A 23,226-nucleotide genomic window follows, 5' to 3' on the forward strand; every position below is an offset into this window, starting at 1 on the left:
TCATTGGTAGTCCTGGGCTAACACTCAGAGGACAGAATTTATCTCCTTATTGTGCAAATGAATCCTTTGTTGAGTGTGTCAATGACTCCACACAGTTCTCCTCCTCTAGGTTCCTCTGTATCACAGAGAATGATCTGGAAATACTGAAAAAATATAAACTAAAGGCTTTGTTGGGGTTTCTAGGCTTGCGTTAAAATCATATTTATCACATTTTATTAAATGGAAGGGAAATCTTCAGCTCCCAGCAACAATAGACTTAATCATGTTGGCTTCTGTTTTATCCCATTATGAATAGCAATTAATTGCACATCAATAGCTCCCCATGCTTTGAACTAAATCAGGATGAAGGGATATGTTTCTGTACAGATAAGTAACGCCAATGTGGTTAATCAAGTAGAAAGGGGGTAGGTATGATGCCTTTGGCTTATGTGACAGTGATGGACTGGATACATGTTATGCAAATAACCCTAACCTCTGAGAAATGAAATATAACTATAAAATATACTACCAAATGGGATGGACACTTACTACTTGATTTCTTTTAAAAGAAAGAAAAAAAAACATTCTTTAAGATTTTGAATAAGTGTGATCCTCAGAATTTCAAATATTTGAATGTGTTTGGTTTGCAGTTGGTGGATTGTTTTGAAAGGATTGGGAGGTGTGTTTTTTTTTAAAGAGATGTGTCAATGGGAGGTGGGGGCCTTGAGATTTCAAAAGACCACCAGGCTTCTCTCTCTCTCCATCACTCCCTCTCCCTCTCCCCCCCCAACCCCTCTTCCTCACTCCCTCCCTCTCTCCTTCCCTCTCTCTCTCTCTCTCTCTCTCTCTCTCTCTCTCTCGCTCTCTCTCTCCCTCCCTCCGTCCCTCTCTCTCTCTCGCTCTCTCTCTCCCTCCCTCCATCCCTCTCTCTCTCTCTCTCTCTCTCTCTCTCTCTCTCTCTCTCTCTCTCATCTAGGGAGCAGGATGTGACCTCTCAGGAACTACTCCAGCCATGCCTGCCTGCCAGCCTGCTGCCATGATGTCTACCTCGATGGTCCATGGAGTCACCCTCTGAAATTTTAAGATTGAATTTCAATGTTTCCTTTCATAAATTGGTTTGGTCATGGTGTCTCTACACAGCAGAAAAACAGTAACTAAGGCACACATCTTCCTGTTCATTTTACTAATACTTCTGTTTTTATTCCATTAAAGTTACCTGTTGTCCATTGAACAGTTTTATGAATAATTTTCAAGTTTAAAGACAAATAATGCCAAATAGGAGTGGCACTACTAGGAGGTTTGGCCTTTTTCGAGTGGCTGTGGCCTTGTTGGATTAGGTGTGTCACTGTTGTCATGGGCTTTAAGACCCTAACCCTAGCTATCTGGAAGCCAGTCTTGTAGCAGCCTTCAGAGGAAGATGTAGAACGCTCAGCTCCTCCTGCACCATGCCTGCCTAGATGCTACCATGCTCCTGCCTTGATGATAATAGACTGAACCTATGAACCTATAAGCCAACCCCAACTAAATGTCCTTGTAAGAATTGCATTGCTCATGGTTTCTTTTCATAGCAATAAAACCCTAAGAAATACATACATATATACATGTATACACACACACACACACACACACACACACACACACACACACACACACACACATATATATATATATATATATATATATATATGTTAACACACAAACACACACACACACACACACACACACACAATTTAAAGAGATTTTAGATCTAGCCAGGGTCCTGAAAGTTTCATTGGTCCATCTGATACACGTGTTCATGGAACATGTGTCTCTCTGTTTCTTGTTCTAGGAAGTATGTGGACAACATCTGCAGACTCGATTAATTTTGCTTTATTCTCCTCTTCAGCCTTAGAAATCTCAACTTACAGAGAGGGGAAGATGGGAACTTGGTTAGATAGCTCTTTTTCTCTGTGGGTAGCTTAAATCTCAAGTCACAAAGGGAAAATAAATATAACAAGAAATAATAATACATATCCAAACCGTGATCGGAAGTTCATATCCGTTCTGCTTAATGAAGGTCAACTTTGGAAATTGGAATCCACACTTAGATGAGACTTTTGAAAAATCCTAATTCTCAGGCAGGCTTAGCTATTTCTCTTTCCCTTAAAAGGAATACAACTAGAAAAAGACAGACGGTAGGTTGCTTTGGTCCACAAATCGAATCAGAACCATTTTATAATGAGCATAGAGGGACTCACCCCATGTTTACCAAAGAATAATGTAATATGGGGGCAGGGGAGACATCTAGAGAACAGTTGATATCTTATTGGTATTAAAAAAAATTCCTGAAGTCAAGAAATAATATTTGACAAGAGAAAAACTAGGTTTTCATTAGGCAGAACTGTTTTTAAAATAGCCTTCCTTTTAGTCATGGAAAGAGGGGTGTTGAGCAGGTCAGTCTGCAGACAACTAAAGTCATTCCCTACAAAAAATTAAGAATAATGTGGATTTTTAATGGACTTGAATAAAATTAGAAATTTTAGCTTTCAAAGGGGAAAAATTGTGTTCCAGAGAGAGACAAAGGAGTGTCCAAACTCATACTTGATACTTTCACTAAATCTACTGGTAATTCATGTGTTTGTTGGTATTAGGATTAAAACACAAGTTGGATTTCTCAACTTAAGAGTTTAACATGTGTGAATAGCTGCCAGTGAAAAGACTTGTCGTTGGATTTCTCAAAAGGCATGAAAAGCCACCGTGGGGTTACTGAATTTTGTTTCAAAGAAATTAGCTCCTTGTCTGCAGGAATGCAGGGCCTCAAAGGAAGGGCCTGAGACCTCCTAAGAGGTAGCGTCCAACAACTTAGGCCATGCCCACAAAGGGAAGTAGCCTTTCTCAGAAAATGGAGCTCGGAGAGCTAAAAATGAAGGTGACATATCGATCAAATCGCTGTAATAGAAGGACGGCAGCCAGTTCACAGAGCGAGGCAGCTGTCAGCGACTCGGCCAAGAACTAAGAGGATTTGAAAATATAATAACAACACAGAGTTCACAGAAGCCACTATAGACTCATGGGGTCTGCGAATTTAATCCCATGTACTTTGGGCAGAGAAATAATCCAAACCAGAGATCCCTCTTGCTCAACCCAACGGAACGCTGTGTCGTGCCGCGGATGTCCCATGTCAAGGACTAATCCTAGATGATGGAAGCCTGTGAGAACCCGAACTAGGTCATTTAAATGCTGACACCGGAAATGGCTCAAGTCTGCACCTTTATTGGAAGGAGAAAAAATAAGTCACACAGCACCGGAAGTAATCCTTGTCAGGGTCTGTGTGAGGTCGGAAGTGTACGGCGCCATGATCAATCAGTAAGCACTGCCAACAGGTCTCGGGTGAGCCCACACAAATGAGGAAATGATTTTTAAATTTAAACACATTTTCTAATAACTAGTAACTCTTAAGTATCCAGTTTTAGCACAAGTTTCCAGATTATGTGGTTTCTCAGACGGAAAAACGCCGCACAAGAAGTTGAGTTTGAAACTTCTGAGGTTCCCTCTACATGACAGCAAAATAAGAAAAGCATGGAGGTGGGGTGTTGTAAAACGAACTAGAGGAAATCTGTAAAACCAAGAAAGGAGAATTCAAAAGCCTTGTACAAGAAAGGCCAGCAACAGGGAATGGCTCGGAAGATCATCCTCGTTTTCAGAGTTTATAACAGTAAATTAACAAAGGCTGGTAGCAAAATTGCCACTTGTCCCTGTGGACAATCTCTGAACGTCCACACACACACACACACACACACACACACACACAGAGAGAGAGAGAGAGAGAGAGAGAGAGAGAGAGAGAGAGAGAGAGAGAGAGAGAGAGAGAGAGAGAGAGAAGGGGAGGGGAAGAGACAAGGGGTGGGGAGGGGAAGGGGGAGAGAGAGACAGAGACAGACACAGAAAGACAGACAGACATAGAGATATACACACAGACACACACATGCAGAGATATGCACAAAGACACACAGAGCCCATTTGAAGATTTACAGAAAGATAGCTATCAAAGGACCCGAATATTTGGTGCTAAATTATGTGAGCTTTGTGTAGAAATGAGTGCCAACCAAATTTTGTAAGTTCTACAGCCACGTGCATGTTTCCGCACCCCCTTAGCTGTGGGGGTATCACATACATAGCTGTCACCTCCTGCTTTCTTCATTTGTATTTTACTGTGAATCTCCCTTCTCCCCTGTTCAATGTGCCCAGCAGTTTCCCACTTGGAAAGACTTCACAATGCACTGTGTCGAGGGAGGCAGGGAAAACTATTTCAAAAGAGGTTTAGTGCTAGGGCAAACAGTACAAACAATGCATACTTCACCTCCAAAGGAGGGACTCAAAGAATACAGAGGCTCTGGCTTGTGCACAGAGCTAAGCTTACAAAGTTAGGGCCCACAGCATCACTGGGAACCAACCAGCAGCTCCCATTCAGCCCTCATTGCTAATGATTCATTCTCATCTCTTGAGACCAGAGGAAGAAGCATTTGGAAGATCCTCTCACTAAAAATGAACCTTGTATGGAAACTCTTATAAAACTTAAGAACAATTTTAAATAGGAAAGCACACACAGTAAAAAAAATAAATAAATGACTAAATAGCAGATTCAACAGCCTTCTCTGCAATACCATAATGTACACACACACACACACACACACACAAAAACACACACACAAACACACACACACACACACACACACAAACACACACACACACACACACCAGAAGAATAGACCTACATAAAGGATATATTTCTAGGTACAGATATCTGTTGGGAGGAGGTTGACGTTCTAACAAACTTCAGCCAAGGACTCCATTCAGAAGATTCTGAAGCTCAAGACATTGGTTTACTCCTAGGAGAAGATCACTATCTATCTCACAGAACCTTTATGGAAAACAAAGACAGATCAGCCTAGAATGAGTTAAACAGAAACCCTTTCAAGGCTATTGAAGAATTTTGGAAACAAACTCCACAGACAGTTAAGAGCATAGAAAGTGACCCATGACTGCAGTTTGTATAATACCACTGAACCTGGTGAAACATTTCCTACTCCCCTAGTAATCATAGAAGTGAGAGGGAACCAAGGCAACATGGGCAGCACACTTCAGTCTCCATACAAAGTGCACTTTGCAGGCTAACACCCACATGGCTAGACTGCAGTTCACCAATCCTGGTCATGAAGGCATTGAAAAACAGTAGACATCCTACCTGGTAGAGCCACTCTCTCTGTCCCTGCCTTCTGGAGGCTCTTTGGTCATTCCACACTTAACTCTCCACCATCCTGTTGACAAGTGTCTGGCCTTTATCTTTGACTTAGGAGTATATATTAGTCCTTTAGATCTCTCTCTCTCTCTCTCTCTCTCTCTCTCTCTCTCTCTCTCTCTCTGTGTGTGTGTGTGTGTGTGTGTGTGTGTAAATGCTATAAAGGTTAAAAAAAGAAAAAGTTTCTTGTTCCAGTAAAAATTTAAAATAAAGTTCTTTTTTTTAAAGTTTTATTTATTTATTCCATGTATGTGAGAACACTGTCACTGTCTTCAGACACACCACCAAAAGAGGGCATCAGATCACATTACAGATGGTTGTGAGCCACCATGTGGTTGCTGGGAATTGAACTCAGGCCCTCTGGAAGAACAGTCAGTGCTCTTAACCACTGAGCCATCTCTCCAGCCCTAAAATAAAGTTTCTTAAGAGAGCAGTTTAGCGTGGGAAGCAATAAAGATGCCCCATTTATGGATGAGCACTCAGTATCTTTTAACACCTGGGACTCGGGAAACATCTTGGACAAGGAGGTAGGAAGAGTGTAAGAATCAGAGGGTGGGGAGAAGGGCTGTGGTTTGCTTCCTTCAGGACATGACATGGCTGCTGCAATCTTGAGCTCACAGCAGCTGTGGTCACCTGCATAGGTCTATAAATGACCAACATCTAGACAGAATCCCTTACTGAGGAGGTTTTTGGGTGCTGTTGGCTGCTGGGGTAAAAGAATCATTCTTCTCTGAGGGTTTGGTGACTGGTAGAATTCCCACATTTCTGTAGATGGTCACACACCCATAAGTACATAATCAATGCTAATTGGGTGGTTATAGGTTGGGAAAGAGGATATGAATTTTGACGGACGATTATTGGCAGGGAATTTGGGAGATCAGAGGGTGAAATGGAAGAGTTTATGGCCATATTTCATTGTATACATCTATGAAATTCTCAAGGATAAAGACAATTTATTATTTAATACAAAATTTAGTCTTTTAGCTTTAGCTACATAATATAAGGCTGTATGACTCTAAAGAATTCAAATATTGAAAACAAATCAAACCAATTGAATGCCTTATGATTCAAGGAGCAAATTATACTTAGTTAATGTAATGTGCTTTTTCCCTCTTTTGGTCTCTTTCCATCTCTTGTCTCTCTGTCTCTCTGTCTATCTGTCTCTCTGTCTCTGTCTCTGTCTCTGTCTCTGTCTCTGTCTCTCTCTCTCTCTCTCTCTCTCTCACACACACACACACACACACGCAAATGTACACATACATTTTTTTTGTCAAGTTGTCAAAATTCATGACACAATCAAAATAAAGGAATAGAGGTTTATTTAGGGAACACAGTCAAATTCATTGAGTTCAGAGTGTCGTGCCAATGACCACATAGCAACAGTGTATTTATCTGTGGCACTAAGAGCCTGCATGAGCCCTCCTTATATTTGGGTGGATCAGGCAGCCAAGAGTTCGGTCCGAACCAGCCAGCTCCCTCCTTCTTGCCCCAGTGACCTACTTCTGCTAGGGCACAGCCTATAAGATTCCACCACCTTCCTAGACAGTGCCATCAGCTTGAGACAAAGTGTTCCCACAGCTGAGACTATGGTGAAATTTCACACCGAAGCCCTAATGACACTGGGCCAGGCAAGTGCCAAATGTTTTGTGAAAACAGTTTAATTTCAGTTCTGTAAACAAAACTGGGAGGAACCCTTTGATATGGATTGATTTAGTCTTTAGCTTACAGAGTGCACCCCCAAAATGCACAGTTTTCTATGCAGCAAGCATGGCGCTGAAAACAACACACTAATTAAAATAAAATGCTAAGAAATGGGATATATAGTAACAATTTCGATCGTCACTTTGAAAGGCTCTTTTATTTATATATTCCCTACTTGGTTTTTTTTACAAGGAAAGGAAATCGCAAGCCCTGACTATCCCATCAACCACGGTGTCATTCATCACAGTGTTATGGGGCTCCGATCTAGGGATTAATCACCAGGGTTTGACAACAAAATCCTTTGGCTCAATACATGAGGCTTTAGTGGAGAAAGTGAGGTTAAAAGTATGTAATGCCCTTTAGTGTCTTCTCTGCCAGTCTGCTGTATGCATGCCATGTTTTTGACTATTGTGGTTGGTGGTGGTGGTTGTTGTTTTTAATATGAAATGTGGAATGCTAGGGCAAGAGGCACGGATACGATATATCATTGCATCCTCACTTTCTCCTTCCCATCTCGTGGTAAGTCTCCCAATCCTCAGCTATCATTCAAATACACCGAAACAACTCAAATATACCGAAACAATGTGAAATCAGGACACTGAAACAACTCAAATATACCGAAACAAGGTAAAGTCAAAATGCACTTGCCATCTCTAATTTGTGTTTGCACTTTGACCGTAATCATCTGGTAAGAGTTAAAAACCACAGGATGGGTATGAGGAGGATCGGTGGGTGAAACGGCTTGCTGCCTAAGCAGACCTGTACTCAGATTCCAGTCATCATGAAAGAGACAGGGGAAACCTGTAACCCAAGGGACAGGAAGGAGGAACAGAATCACTAAGGTCTGCTGGCTTCCAGGCCGGATGAAAATATGAGAATTTGGGATCAGACAAAGACACCACCTGTCTTAGTGAGTGTTACATTGCTGTGAGGAGACACCATGACCAAGGCAACTCTTAATAAAGGAAACATTTAATGGGGCTGGCTTACAGTTTCAGAGGTTCAGTCCGTTATTATCATGGTGGGAATCATGGCAGTGTTCAGGTAGACATGGTGCTGGAGAGTGTTCTATATCTAAATCCGAAGGCAGCCCAGAAAGAGACTTACAGCCACAGGCAGCCAGGAAGAGCTTTCCGTGAAGCCCAAGAGACAAGAAGAGAACAGAAGCCCCACCTAGGCAAAAGAAAGCGGGTACAACATTGTCTGAAATGATTTGGGTGGCCTAGCACCCGGATAAGAGAATGAGATATGAGAACTGAGCGCAAGCTGGACACACAAATGGGGACATTGAATCCCACACAACCCCCCTACCAAACAGTGACTACGGGTTTAGGCTTAAAAGTACCCTTCCACGGAGAGCCAAAAGGAATCAGTACTGAGTCTGTTGGGACTTTGGGGAGAATAGGAAGCATTTGCCTCCACTCTCTGTAGAAGAGACAACAGTAAAATGGGTTACGGATGTGTAGGGCTATTGGCAGAAGCAGATTTAAAGAAAAGAACTTGACTCATCGGCTTTGATTTGAAATCTTTATTATGGCAAATGGTGGTTATTAGATAAAGATGCCTCACACATCCTCCGTTTAGTCACAATGGCACTTTCAGCCCATTTCAGTTGGTTATGTGTTCATGGATTAAAAGCCTTTTAATAATATCTACTAAATTTTATTTTGCTCTCTCCCAGGGCAAGGTAGTAGCAAAACTCGCTGTATGGACATTATGTGAATCCTGGACCAGAAAGATAATGGCCCAAGGTTTACAAGGCAGGTGGGAATGATCAATTATACCCCCACAACGGACAGCACAGCTCTGTTACATGATCAGCAGGAGTGCTGGAGTTAACCTGGATTTTGGGACCAGCAGATACCCGCTGTGCCCACTTGGGCTTCTCCGGGTGCAGGTTTGTCTCTTGTGGCAACAGGCAGGGAGCGTCCTACCAGCAACTCTGAGGAGCAGCAGGAGGGCACTTCATGGAAACCAGAGCAGGAGAGAAGAGAGGAAAGATGTCCTTCTCTGACTCATAGACAAGAGGTCAAAGACCTGAGTACCTGCTTCTAACTGAGTACAGAGCCACTCCTACCATGTGTGTATGAACTCTGCTGGGGTCTCCAGTCTATGATCATATTCACATTCGGTCCATCATTTCCTACCAGAGCAGAAGACACCCACCCATCTAAAGTGACACTGATACGCAGGCCGGTTACGGCGTGGAGGACAAGACTAAGTAGCATCAACACAGAAATACACTTACATGCATACAGACATGCATGACACATATAGCCACACACATATACACACCAAGAACATGTGGACACATGCATGCATGTACACATAAGCATACATACAAGGAACGCACTGATAATTTTATAAGTACACATATACAAATTAGTGTGTGTGCACTTAGTTTCACACATGTGATAGCTTTATACTGTATATATACAATATACTATACATATACAATACATACACACACACATATATATATAAACAACACACATGTATATATATATATATATATATATATATATATATATATATATATACATGTATATATATAAAATCCTAGTTTTTTGGTATCTGATTTCTGTATTTACCATAGAAAGAGTCAACCATTTGGCGCCCATTCCTTACGCTTTTTCTTTTAAAATGCATGAGTGCAATAAGCAGGTCACTAGGTCAGTAAAGTGTCTTCCTCACATATCTGTCTGCCTCTCTACAGCTGTGAGACTCAAGACAAAAACAACTTGTAGAAGAAAAACATTTCCTTGATTTGCACCTTGGCTTACCAGCTTTTGTTGGTAGTCAGACAGGAACTCGAGGAGAGAATTACAAAGGAATACTGCTCACAGTCTTACTCACTAGCCCATGTGTAGTTGGAGTTCTCATGAAGCCCAGAAACACTGGCCTAGGAATGATGACACCTACAGTGGCCTGGGCTCAGCTTCATCAAATGTCAGTCGAGATAGTCTCTCACACATTAGGCCACAAAGCCACTCTGATGGAGGCATCTCTTCAGGTGAGGTTCTCTCTTTCCAGGTGACTCTATGTCAAGTCTCTTCTAAGTTATGTCAAGATGTTAGTGAAAACTAACCAGGATACCTCATAAGCATGAAGACCTGGGTTTGATTCCCACAACCCACATCAAAATGTGAGGGGAGAAAGCTTCTAATGCCAGTTGGGGAAACAAGGACAGGATCCCGAGGATCTGCTGACCACTAGAGCTGACATAATTGGTAAGCTCCTGGCCAATTAGAGACCCTGTCTCGAAAACACAGACCATGCCAGAGGAAGAGGCTTGAGGTTTTTCTCTGACTCTACCTGAATGTGGAGACAAATACACACATCTGCACACATATGCATCTACACACACCCATGCACACTCCTTAGATAAATAAATGATAGATATTAGATAAACAAATGGTAGATAGATAGTAAATAAGCAAATTATAGATAGACAGATAGACACATGATAGATAATAGATAGATAGATAGATAGATAGATAGATAGATAGATGGATAGATAGATAGAGAGTAGATGGATGGATGGATGGATGGATAAATAGATGACAGATGATAGACGAATGATAGATTAGATAGATAAGATAGACAGCCAGGCAGACAGACAGATAAGATAAATAGACAACATTGTATTTGAATGCAACTACTACAGAACAGATTGGAGCCCCCCCCCCCTTCTCTTTCAGAACATAATCTGTGTTACAGAGGAACTCAAAACTTCCCCACAGGAAACAAGCATCCTATTCCAGCAGAGAGGTGGAAACATGTTTATGTTTTCCCCGAGCCTTCATGGGTCAGCACTGTGTATTTCAAGATGAAAACATGCCACCGTAATTAAGTGTTAATTTTGTTTTGGCAGAAAATAAAAGAATTGCACCTCAGTTAGCAAGGAAGGAAGCTCCGACCAATTACTACATTTGACCCGAGCATTGCTGAGCCCTGAAGCAAGAACTGTGGGTCCCAGGAGGCCCGAGCTCTCACGCAATGCTCCTGGAGAGTGAAAAGGTCCTCTCTCTACACGAGTGATAGGTGTCCTTTAACTTTAAACATCATCTGTACTGGCTGTGTCCTCCCTGCAGCCAGTGAGGTCATTGTAGTGCTGTAGGTTCTTGAAGTATTGGATCTGGGTGGTAAACCAGTGTAGATGTGGATTGTAGGATGTCTTCCTGCCTGGTGGTATCTGGACCAGCACAGAGGTGCAGGGATGAGGGGCGAGGATGACGAACATCCTTCCTGCCCTGGGTCCTCTAGAACCTGTGTCCAATACCCAGCATTAGCTTTGCTCCCTTAGCTACCTAGTTCTGGTTATGTTAACATAGGGTGACTTCTGCTACTTTTTAACCTACATGAATGTCTAGCAGCTTATGTTATGTGACCTGTTCTGGGTAGACCTGAACAATGTGTGTTCACCTCATGTAGGCCTCCAACTACAAAGGATTCCAGCCAGTTCTACCTTATCATGGCTATTCAGGAGCAGACTAGTGGCTCTGATAACTCTATCAGTGGAAAACCCACTCCAGCATGGGAGACACTCAAAATAGCTACATCCTGTAGCTTTCAGCCCAACTAGCAGGGAGCTCCACCCAAGAAGCCCCCTTCATCATGCCCCGACCCTAGGGGCAATTGTTCTCATCTTATTGCTCTTTGGAACAGTACCTAAGCGTCATAACCTTCGAGAATTCTAATCCTTACAGGTTTGTTAAGATTCCTGAATCTTCCGAGCTTCCTTCTTCCCTCCAGAAGGGAATGCTTCAATTCCAATGGATTCCCAACACAACGCATGAAAAAAGAAATGTCCAGAGGTCATTCAGTCAATGTAACTAAAGCCGGAGAAAAGAAAGTTCTTGCTGAGTGCTGACCTTTGGATACAAAATGTCTCCCAAGGTAGCATTGCTAAGGGAGGGGTTGCTGTAGAGAATGGCTGTTGTTTCCCCAACAGCACATGTGAAGACCTTAGGTGTGCATTATGAAACACCCAAGATCCCTGCCCAACTCCCTGACCTCAAAGAAGAAGATACAAGAAACCCATAGAGGAAAATAGTTAACTTGCAACAACCTCGTCTGCCTCTTACAAAGTTGTGAGTTACTTGAATAGAAGAAACTACATCTCCCAGCTCCACCCCTTTCTAGAGGTTACTTTAGCATTAGCTCAAAATTTCAAACCACAAGAAAAGGAGGCACAGAGTGATGCTACCGAAAACTGAGTTGAGCAAACAAAACTGTGTAATGAAGATGCACTGGACACACAAGGGAGTGCAGAGCATGCTGAGCTCAGTCCTACTCCTCAGGCTGTTGCCCCCTCCTTTCTCCAGAGAGTGGACCTGCATTTGCAAGTATAAATCCACAAGTTCTGCCCCTCTAAGCAGCTCTGACAAGCTCCCAGGTGTGTTAAGAAGGACTTCCTACACCATCAGCCGTGTCTCCTCTATGCTGACAGGAATGAGACATGAAGCTTTGGGGAAGTGGAGAGAAGAGAGGCTCGCCTGGCAGCAAACATTACTCACAGCTCTGCACATAAAGACCCATCCTAAATTCTCAGATGGTAATAAACAGAAGAGGAAGGAGACCCACACTGACCAGTCCTGGGGCTGAGCGGAATTACATTGTGTCTATCCCGAAGAAAGAAATAGTCCCATACATTCAGTGCCACTGTCCCAGGAAAAGCTACAGCAGTGGCTCCAGCAGCAGACATCCCACTAAGATGTGGCTGCTCATGCTATCAAGAATAGCACTTGTTTAAGTACATGGTCCTGACTACAAATGGGCCCTGGGATATACAACCACTCAACACATAGAGCTGAGAGCTATGACAGGATATACAGGGGTTATCTCAGGGCAAACATTTTCCGTCTGTGTGGCCATTTCATTCCCACTGGTCTTGGGCCAAGTTGATAGCAGCAAGGGATTCATTGTGAGTGACCTAAAGTGGCTACAACACATGCCCATACATGGGGGATATCACAACAGATGCTCATTCTCTCAGCATTCTGGAAGATGAGTGTCTATAGCATAAGTGTCAATAGGGCTATGTGTGCACACTCACATGCGTGCACGCGCACACACACATACACAAACACACACACACACAGAGAGACAGAGAGAGACAGAGAGAGAGAGACAGAGAGCGCTCCCTACCACTCCCCTTTTTTCTGCAGGATCCCACCACCCTTTGGTTTGTGGACACATTGTCCATCACTGCCTCTTTTGTCACATAGTGACCTCCTCTGCTTCCCATTCTTCTCATGGGCTCAGAAGTCCACAGCAATGGAGCAGGAGCCAACTCCAGTCCATATGGGATCAGCTACCCTCGGCTACAATGGGTAAGGCCCTGCCTTCCAATCAATGACACACACAGACATTTGCATGTAAAGATGTCAACTCATCATTCTGAAAGGAGACAACAGGATCTTAACCAACTCTTCACTCAGCGCAAAGCCAGAATGTTACCCTTGGCCCTCAAGACTGCTTCTAGTTAGTTGAACTGCTATTAATTGCACTAATCAGTTCCCTTACTGTCATAACAAAGTACCTGACAGAAAAAAAGAGGCTGCCACTGTACACCAAGCTCCCACCATATAGAGAACCAAGGTAGAGTCAGGGAGAGGCAGGCCATGAACCTGGCAGTCTGCCTTTGTGGCTCTATGGCTGCCAGCTGGTCCCTGTGTCGAAGATGTTCCACAATCACTTCACAAAATGGTGCCAGCAACTGAGGTCCAACTGTTGAAACATGTGCCCTTTAAACGAGAATTTCTAGGAAGAAGCTGTCTGCGAAAGCTGACTGGCTGGTTAGAACTGCCTTGGTAAGGAGATGTTGGATTGTTGCTGATCCAAAGGCTAGTTACCTGATAGTTTTAGCCCCCAGACTTCTTTGCATACCTCTTTTTCAAAACTAATCCATGTCATAGATTAAAAAAAATTTGGAATCTATTAACTTGTAAACCCCTAGCTACCACCAATTCAAAAGCTAAGAATGTCATCAGAAAACATTGTGGGGACATAGAAAAGATCCACCCAATTTGCTTTAACTGCCTTGCTTGTGCGCCCACCAACGTATTTTGCATTTGCCTTGCATTATAACTTTCTTTGTTCTGGAAAACTATGAAACTTCGTGAAACTGTGTCCACACTGGAATAAGGGGTGACCTAAATTTTTGTTGCTGGACCTTGATCACTCTACATGGCTCCAGAATAAAAATCATCCTTAGTCCCTTAAGGTGAGAGCTGTGTTTCTGCATTTACAGTCGCTGAGGAGCATTTCACATTCAAACTATCCAAGAAAGGGAGGGGGTGCACCAGAGGGAAGCAGGGATCAACCTCTACAGCCTGGAATGTTGAGTATCTTTTTCTCCTGTGTGAAGTCATGTGATTACAAGGTCCAATGTCTTTGCCTCTGTTATGTCTAATAAAAAGATGTTTAGAAGCAATGGTCTTCACCATGGTAAAGAAGTGGGGAAGGATGGAGGAAAGGAAGGGAGCGCAAGAAAATGAAGTAGCAGGGATGGGGGGGGGGGTTGGAAAAAACCTCAGGGAAGGCAAATCCAGACATCAAACATCAGACAAAGCTGCAGTATTCCCAAGTTCACACTCTCCCTCGACTCAGAATCACAGCATCTTATCTGCTAAGACCTGCTCTATGCTCCCTCCCTGAAGTAAAGACAAAGAGTCTGAAGGACAATCCTTGGAGGCCAGATTCCAGTGAGAGGGTAATGAGCCAGAGTTGTAATCAGCCCCTAATGGGAATGCCAATAGCAGTACTGATACCCTGTCAAACAAGTCTGCAGAAGGACTGGAGTTCTCTCATGGAAATCCAGAGAAGTCAGGAACCCAGAGCTGTCTGGTTCACACCAACACCCAGAGTCCTCAAACAAATGCAAAAATGCCAGAGCACACCAGGACAATCCTCAGCAAACACAAGAGCCCTCTAGGTTTGGCACTGGACTGGGGACAGGTGTCAAGGGGACTGAATGCTTTTCTGACGTGATAAGAATCTGCCTCCCACCGGGCCTAGACATTTAAAATGGAAATAATGGGGCATTTGCCAGCCACCAAGTGCCTAATGGTCCCACTAATCCCCAGGTCTTCCTGAAGGGCCGATGTGAGCAGCTCAGACCTGACCCTGGGCTTCCAATAATACACACTTCTTTAGTCATTCCCCGTAACACACACTTTGAAACAAGAGAATTGGAAGGGAGAGAAGGAAGGGCTTGATTTGAACAAATATGCCTTAAATTCATCTATATAAATTCTCAAACAATAATAAAAGAGGCTGAAAAGAAAACAAATGGGGTTGGGGATTTGGCTCAGTGTTAGAGTGCTTGCCTAGCAAGCGCAAGGTCCTGGGTTCGATCTCAATCTCCAAAAAAAAAAAAAAAAGGAAAAGAAAAATAAAACACTTCATTCAAGGCCCACTGCCTCCTTTGGTCAGCATTTTGCTCCAGGCTGGTGAGATGCTCAGCAGGTCAAGGCTCTTTCTGCCAGGCCTGAGTACCTGAGGTCCACACATGTGCAGTGGCAAGCTCACATACACACACACTAATTAATAAATTAATTAACTAATTAATTAACTAATTAATTAAAGTGAATTACTTAATAAATAAAACATTATAAAGCTGTCACTTGCATAAAAGGGTCTGCATTATTAGCTGACCACTGACCCTTTCTCTCTCAAGCTCACCAAAGAGAGGACTATGTGGGACTATCACCAACCAGTGCTTAGCACCTGACAGAACCCAGAGTGTATCTATCTGAGGAATGAAGTGCACCCTGGGCAGGTAAACACCACACAGGTCCAAGACAGAAGGGTGCCTCAGTGCACGTATGCAAAATCAAAGTTCAGATGAGTTCACGAGAAACCATGAAATAACACACAGCCTGCATTGTCAAACCTGAGCTTTCCCAGAATTAAATTTGGCCTGATTCTATCTAACGTTTCCCCAGAGGACCAGCCACCGCTCTTGTCTCGTTTTCTTCCTTTCTACTCTATTTCTACTTTGTTTAATAATAATTTTAAAAAATCCTAACTTTTGGAGAAATACCCGTTTATCAAACAGGAATAAACAGGTATCTCTTGTTAAACAACATGGTTTTAATCTTTCTTGGTACTTTTAGACCAATTTGGGGGAGTTTTGTTGTTTTGTTTTGTTTTGTTTTGTTTTTTTTTTTTTGTTTTCAACTTAACGCGCACTGACACATCATGGAACAAAGACTTTGGGGGCTATGCTGCAGGTTTGTAGTTTGCCCTTGAGAAGCCCCTAGAGAGTAAGGCAGAGGACACTCTGGTTGTAGTCTCCTTTGTTATGAGAGGAAAGAAGGGTGCTCTCTGTGGTGATTACAAATACCTGTTTCTCTTTTATCTACTTGTCCCCAGATCCACTCTCCCTGCCTTGTATGCTAATATCCTGCTCTGGATTTAAATAAATGAATAAACACGTGCGTGGTTACATAAGCATGGGAGCTCAGAGGTCAACCTTAGCTGTCTTCCTCAGTCATTGGCTCAACTCCCTTCATTGGTCAAGTTGACACACCTGGGAAGAGGAGAGGGTAACTGCTTGTTTTGTAATACTAACTGGATTCCCCAAATTAGTTTGTAGGAGAAAGTCTGCACCTAGCTTCTGGGAACCTGCCCGCAGTTAATTCTTAATGGTGAATAAAGATTCTAGCCTCCAATAGCTGGGTAGGAGAGAGAGAGAGAGAGAGAGAGAGAGAGAGAGAGAGAGAGAGAGAGAGAGAGAGAGAGAGAGAGACAGGATTTAGGGTTCTCTGGCTTGGGGCCTCGAGAAAGCAGGACAGAGAGGTCCCCATGCCTTAGGGGAGTGTGGAGGAGGGGAGACAGAGGCTGCCATGGAAGGGAAATGACATGCAGAATGACAGAGCTGCATTATAAAAGGGCTAAGAGATCATGGCCCAGAGGGCTGCTCCTTTGAGACAAGAATAGCCAAGATGAAGCATAGAAATTAGTAAATAGTAACTTGGAGTTATTGCAGTGAGGTGGATTCTAACAGCATGGAGTGCAGTCAGCTGCCCAGGTATGGGCTGCATTACATATAGGGGCTGGGTGTGTTTCTTTCATTCGGGAACAGAAACCATTGAAGTGAATAACCCCACGTCGGGATTAATTAATTAATTAATTAATTAATTTATTTATTTTTACTAGAGGGGACTTCAGCTGAGGATTTACCTCCATTGCATTTGCCTATGGACAGATCTGTGAGGCATCTTTTGGAATAATGATTGGTTTGTGGAGGCCCACTCTGGATGGCGCCACCTCTGGGTGGGCGATCCTGGTTACAGAAGAATGCACGTTGACCAAGCAATGAGGAACAAGCCAGTAAGCAGTTGTTCCTCCATGACCTCTGCTTCAGTTGTTGCCTTCAAGACTCTGCCTTGAGTTCCTGCCCTGACTTTCTTCCTGATGGGCACTGATCAAGCTGAAGTCAACCCTTGCCTCCCTGAGATAGTTCACACAGTATTTCATCAGAGCTAAGAGAAGTAACTGAGACAGTTCCACCCTGCCTTGCTTTGTTTTCTTGCAACGAAGTCTCACACTTACACCCCAAACACACCAGTTGAGCTGGTGGACCAGAGAACATCAGGGATTCATCTGTCCACCTCTCTGGTCCTAGGATTCCAGGCCACCATGCCTGACTTTTATTTTTTATCGTGGGTTCTAGGGACTGAACTCAGACTACCATACTGTCATGGCTAACACTTTACTCGCTAAGCCGTCTCCTTAGCCCAAGATTCCCACCTCAGAACCTTTGAAAGCCATTCCTCTGTCAGACCACAGTCTCTCTTTAAGGCTCAAGTTCCTTGACAACGTCATGTGGGTTAAATTTCTAATCAGGAAGCCACATTGAGTTATGAAGGATTTTGCATTGATTTTAAATAGGGCGGAATTTTGCATTTGTAAAATGTGAAGTTTCTGGAAGAAACCTTATTTGCCTTATGCTCCACAAAAAAAGGAAATACCTTTAGTCCATGAAGTATACCTTAACACCCACAGTAATCATGAAGAAGTCAGGGGTGGATATCATCTGTGTTGTGTGGTCATGAGAAAGGTTGGATATTTAGCAGATAGTTATCAAACATTTAATGGGGAGAGGGGGAGATAAAAGAATGTAATTTAAAATCATATTGACTTCACTCTTCTTTGGGCAGAAACATTTTAAATAATATTCCATTGTCCTTCCTGATGTGTTTTAATTGTTGTATCACATCCGCCTCCTGGGACATTGGCCCTTATTTGCGTGTGTGGTTGCTAATTGCTAAGGAGGGCCTGGGGAGGGGATGGCAAAGTGGGGTTCCAATACGAAAGAAGATGAGGTCAAATGAGGCTGGCAATAATTCTGGCCTTAGAAGGGCAAACACAATAAATATATCTGCAGGGAATGTATCTAGTCAGAGTAATATAAAACCAATCAGTATCCCTTAATCCCAAGGGTGTGACTTACTTGGGAAAAAGCACCAAAGCACACAAAACATCAGTTCAAAAGCCCAGCCATTCCAAAGGACTCTTGACTCATCCATCTTTCTCATATTACTGCCCTCAGCAGATTGACTATAATGTAGTCACAAGATGGCTGCTGCATCCCCAGAGAACACATCACACTCCTCCACAGCAGAACTCCAACACTGGATGGGAGGAAGAGGAAGAGAGATGAAACTGTCTTGGATAGCTCCCTCTTTTTGACAGGCAGAAAAAAATCTTTCCTCAGAAGATTTTTGGTGTATCTCAGTGAGTCTTCTGATGCACCTCAACACCAGTGACATGCACAGAAAAAGCTAGCATAACAAATTCAAACTAATCCGTGGATTTAAGGATAGAAAGACAGTAATACTAATATCCAAATGAAACTGGCTATTTGCAATGAGAATTTGGGTGTATTTAAAAACATAGAAATATTATAAAGAGTATGTTTTTGTTTTAATCCAGGCTGGGGGTATGGTGTTGCTTCCAATTGTCAACAATGTCTGATTATGATTTGCTTTGTGCTCTAGCAGGGGCATGATTTTCCAGCAGCAGATAGATTTTTGGAAGTGTGTAACATTGGAATGCATAAATGCTAGAGCCCCATAGGTGGGAGGCTGTTGGTTGGAGTTTGTTAAATAGTCATGCCCAAAGAAGAAATTAAACATCCTGACAATGAAGAACAAACTTACCCCCCAAGGAACTTGATGCCGCTAATCAACAGGAGGTCGTCTAATTGTGATAGAACCCCTTTCCCTCTCTCCTCTTTTCTCTCCTATCTAGTGTTAGGGGGTTGAATGTGAAAGAAAGGAGAACCTACAAAGTAGCAAAAGGAGAGCTACAGCTATTGAATTAAGGTGCATCATCAGCCACAAAGTATAAGGAGTGTGTATCCGGTAACAACAGAGACAATTATAGGAAACATGCCAGTTGGATGCCACTGTGATTTAAATGGAATTTAGCAGCTTGGCAAAGAGGTAGCTTCCCTTCCCAGTCATTTGTGGACATGTTACAATTCAAGGGGATATCCTTGTTTGTTCCACATGTCTCATTCTCTCTCTTGTTCCTCACACTCTAGTGTCTGAAGTGGAAATTTCTGGTTGTCCTGTGATGCAGACTCATGTGGGGTTTCATTAAGGCAAGTCACGTGATATTTGGAGTGATTACGAGTATGACTCAGTAGACAATGATGGAGTGCTTGCATTGTTTGCCCTGTAATCCCTCCTTGGTCTTGATTCTCTCTGATCTTCACTTTATTGAGGTGTGGGAAAGAGCTCCTGGTGTTCCAGCTGGTTCTGTTCACTCTCGCTGACTAGTGGCAGTTTGTTGAAGGCCTGATTGTTTCTGCTAGATTGTGCTACCAGTATGATTTGTGTTTGGTGACTTATTTTTAACTGGACTATTTGTATCCTGACACTACTGGACTGGACTGCCAGTGTCCTGACTGCTTTGATTGGATTTGCCCCAAAGAACTTCTTCTAAACAGGTCCACATCCACTTGCCCTATTTATCATCTTTTCTTCCCTTACTTTTAGTCAGTGGGTTAGAAGGGAGCTCTAAGCATCTGAGAACCTTTATTAAAGTAGGTTTGAAATAAATCTAAGTCTGCATGTATCCCCATATAATGAAGGAGGGTCAGACTCATTTCCATTACAACGTCTTTTCCCTTGCATCTGTTTTTGCAACTATCTACACTTTAAAGAAAGTGCTCTGGGGGTTTTCTGAGGAAAATTCGTTCCATTCATGGATGTATAATAACATGTTTTCCCCTTTGTGTGTATGCATATATGCATATGTGCTATCCATGTTTGTGTTCATGTGTGTGACATGCAAGACAGAGGACCAATTTACCTTGTTTTAGACCCAGGGTCTATCTGTGGCGTGAATATCACCAATATAGGCCAGAAGGGCTTGGAAAAAAACCCAGGAGTTCTCCAACTCTTGGTACAAGAACTTATACCCATTCTTAGTTTTTTACCTTGTGTCCAGTCCCTCAGGCTCCAACCCAAGCTGTCTCCCTCATCCCAAGCAGTGTGTTTGAAAAGGAAACATTAAGTAACTATTAGGACTAATGGACTGACCAGAGTGATTCAAGCACCATAAGGGCATTACACACAAAGAGTGGGAATTCGGAGCATTTAGATGAGAATGTTAGAGGAAACATGTGATAGCTTTTAAAACCTTCAGGACAACACAGAGCCTATTAGGGAAAGCTGAAACTGTGTCTTAATTCACTGAAGACAAGAAAAAACAGAAACCAAAGCTTGTGACAGCTTACTTCCTATGAAACTGCATAAGCTTGTTTCTTATTTAAGAGGCATAAGCCCTTTTCCCTCTGATGCTGCCCCTACTATGCCATATGAAGTGGGAAACAGCTCCCTATAGCTGTGGGTTTGTGTAGACCAGTACCAGATTGTCTCTCATCCCTGTCCCGCCCCAATGTCATATTGGCACTTCCAATTGACCAGGTGACAGGAATGACTGGCAATCACTTCTGAAAATAAGCAGGAACGTGCAAGGTCACAGAGCAGAATGCATTGATTTTTATCCTAAATTGGGATACATAATATTCCCATTTCCTATTTCCTTAGATGGAAAAGCCTAGTGCATACTCGGCCCTATTAGAGATGTGTCTCTCTTTGGACAATAGAACAAGAATTGCATTAAGACCAGTATTATCTTGAAAAACATCTACATGAGACGGGTCTCCAAGATAAGTGTTGTGTGTGTGTGTGTGTGTGTGTGTGTGTGTGTGTGTGTGTGTGTGTACACTCGTGACTTGTGTATGTGCATGTATGTAGAGGTCAGAGGACAATTTTGTGTATCATTCCTCTTTGAAATAGTTTTACTTAGTCGGAAGTGACACACGCATGCTACAAAACATATGCAGAGACGAAGGTAAATGTTGTAGGTTTCAGTCCCATCTTCCACCTGGTGAGTCTTGGGGATGGAACAAAGATCCTCAGGCTTGCTGGCAAGTGCCCTTGCATGCTGAGCTATTTTGCCAGTGCCTGTCTTGGTTTTTGAGGTAGGATTTTCTCACTGGAATCTGGGAACTGATGCCTGTGATGGTTTGGGTGCATGCGTGCCTGTGTGCCTGCGTGTGTATGTGTGCATGTATGTTCATCCCAGGGAGTGGGAGCTTTAGAGTGTATGGCCCTATTGTAGTGGATGTGGACTTGTTGGAGTGAGTGTGTTACTGTGGGTGTGGGCTTTATGACCCTCATCTTGGCTACCTGAAAGCCAGTATTCTTCTAGCAGCCTTCAGATGAAGATGTAGAACTCTCAGCTCCTGCACTATGCCTGCCTGGATGTTGCCATGTTCCCACCTTGATGGTAATGGACTGAACCTCTGAACCTGTAAGCCAACCCCAATTAAATGTTGTCTTTATAAGAGTTACCTTGGTTATGGTGTCAGCTCATAGCAGTATAACCCTAAGTAAAACATTGACTATGGGGTGGCCAGTGCACTTCAGAGGTCCCCAGGTCTCTGTCTCCCTGATTCTGGGGTCAGAGTGCATGCTACAACTTTAGACTTGTATGTAGGCTCTGGGGATCCAAGCTCAGGTCTCCTTGCATGTTTCAGCAAGCAGTTTACCTACTGACCCATATCCTTTAGCTAAAAAAATGGTTTAAAAGGAGATAGAGGTAGATCCCAGGTGCCTGACATCAGGGAAGCTGAGCTCTGGTGCACACAAGGACAGCTGTTGCAGGGTGACGGTCATCGTACAGGGGACATTAGGGCCAAGGAGACATAACAGGGAAATGCTTCGGGCTGCATTGCCTGTGCTGCTTCCACACAGAAGCCTGATGATGCCGGTGCAAGCTGGAGTAGAGCCATCTCCATTGGGAGAGGTTGTTGTGATATAAATGTCTCCCCTACCCCACCCCTAGGAAGATGTCACAAAGATGACTTCATTTGGAAGCAGCACTTTGGAGTTTGTGACTTCAGTCATAAGATGGACTCCTTCTCTGTGTTATTGGTGCACCTATGTTTAAAAAGAACACCCAGAGAGCTTGCTGGACCTTCTCAGCCCAGGACAATATAGACAGAACACTCCATCCACAAGCCAGGCTTCAGTAAATTTGCCAGGCTCTGATCTTGGACTTGAAGCCTCATTATCAGCCATCCAGTCTCTGAGACTGTAGTAACAGCAAGCTGGCTGGTTCCTGGGTGAGGCAGGGATCAGCCAGGAGAGGGGTGAACAGACAATGTGCTTCTTGATTTCTAGTGACAACAGAATGAAGATGAATGCTTCAAGGCTAAGCAATATGAGTGGGAAGGCTGGGATAATCTCCGGCCCAAAATATAAAGCAAACAAGAAAAATAAATTGTATGAGATAGTTGGCAGACAGGATCACTAATCTTGGTTGCTGACTTGAGTGGCTCTGAATTCAATTAAAAGGCACGCATCTGGGCACTCTTGTGAGGGATTTTCTTGATCAGGTTATTTGAATCAGGAATATTTGCATAAGTGTGGGTGGGACCTTCTGGGGGCAACCCAAATTTAAGAATGTGAAAGAAGGAGGCTTTGATATTTGTCTGCCTGCCTTCACTCTCACTGGCAAGTGAATCTCTCCTGTGGCTGCTGCATTCCTTTGTTAATATTCAAACCACCTTCTCTGATATCTCATTGTAGACTGAAGACCAATTCCTCCAGGAAACTGACGTGCCTTCAGCACCAGGTTAAGATGGCTGAGCCATCAAGCATCACAGACTGAGCTGCCAATGGGGTTCTAAGTACCCTTGAATGAGACAGTCATTGTTAGATTATCCAGACAGTGTC

Source organism: Rattus norvegicus, chromosome Y (genome assembly GCF_021556685.1).
Source record: "Rattus norvegicus strain SHRSP/BbbUtx chromosome Y, alternate assembly SHRSP_T2T, whole genome shotgun sequence".
Taxonomy (NCBI): domain Eukaryota; kingdom Metazoa; phylum Chordata; class Mammalia; order Rodentia; family Muridae; genus Rattus; species Rattus norvegicus.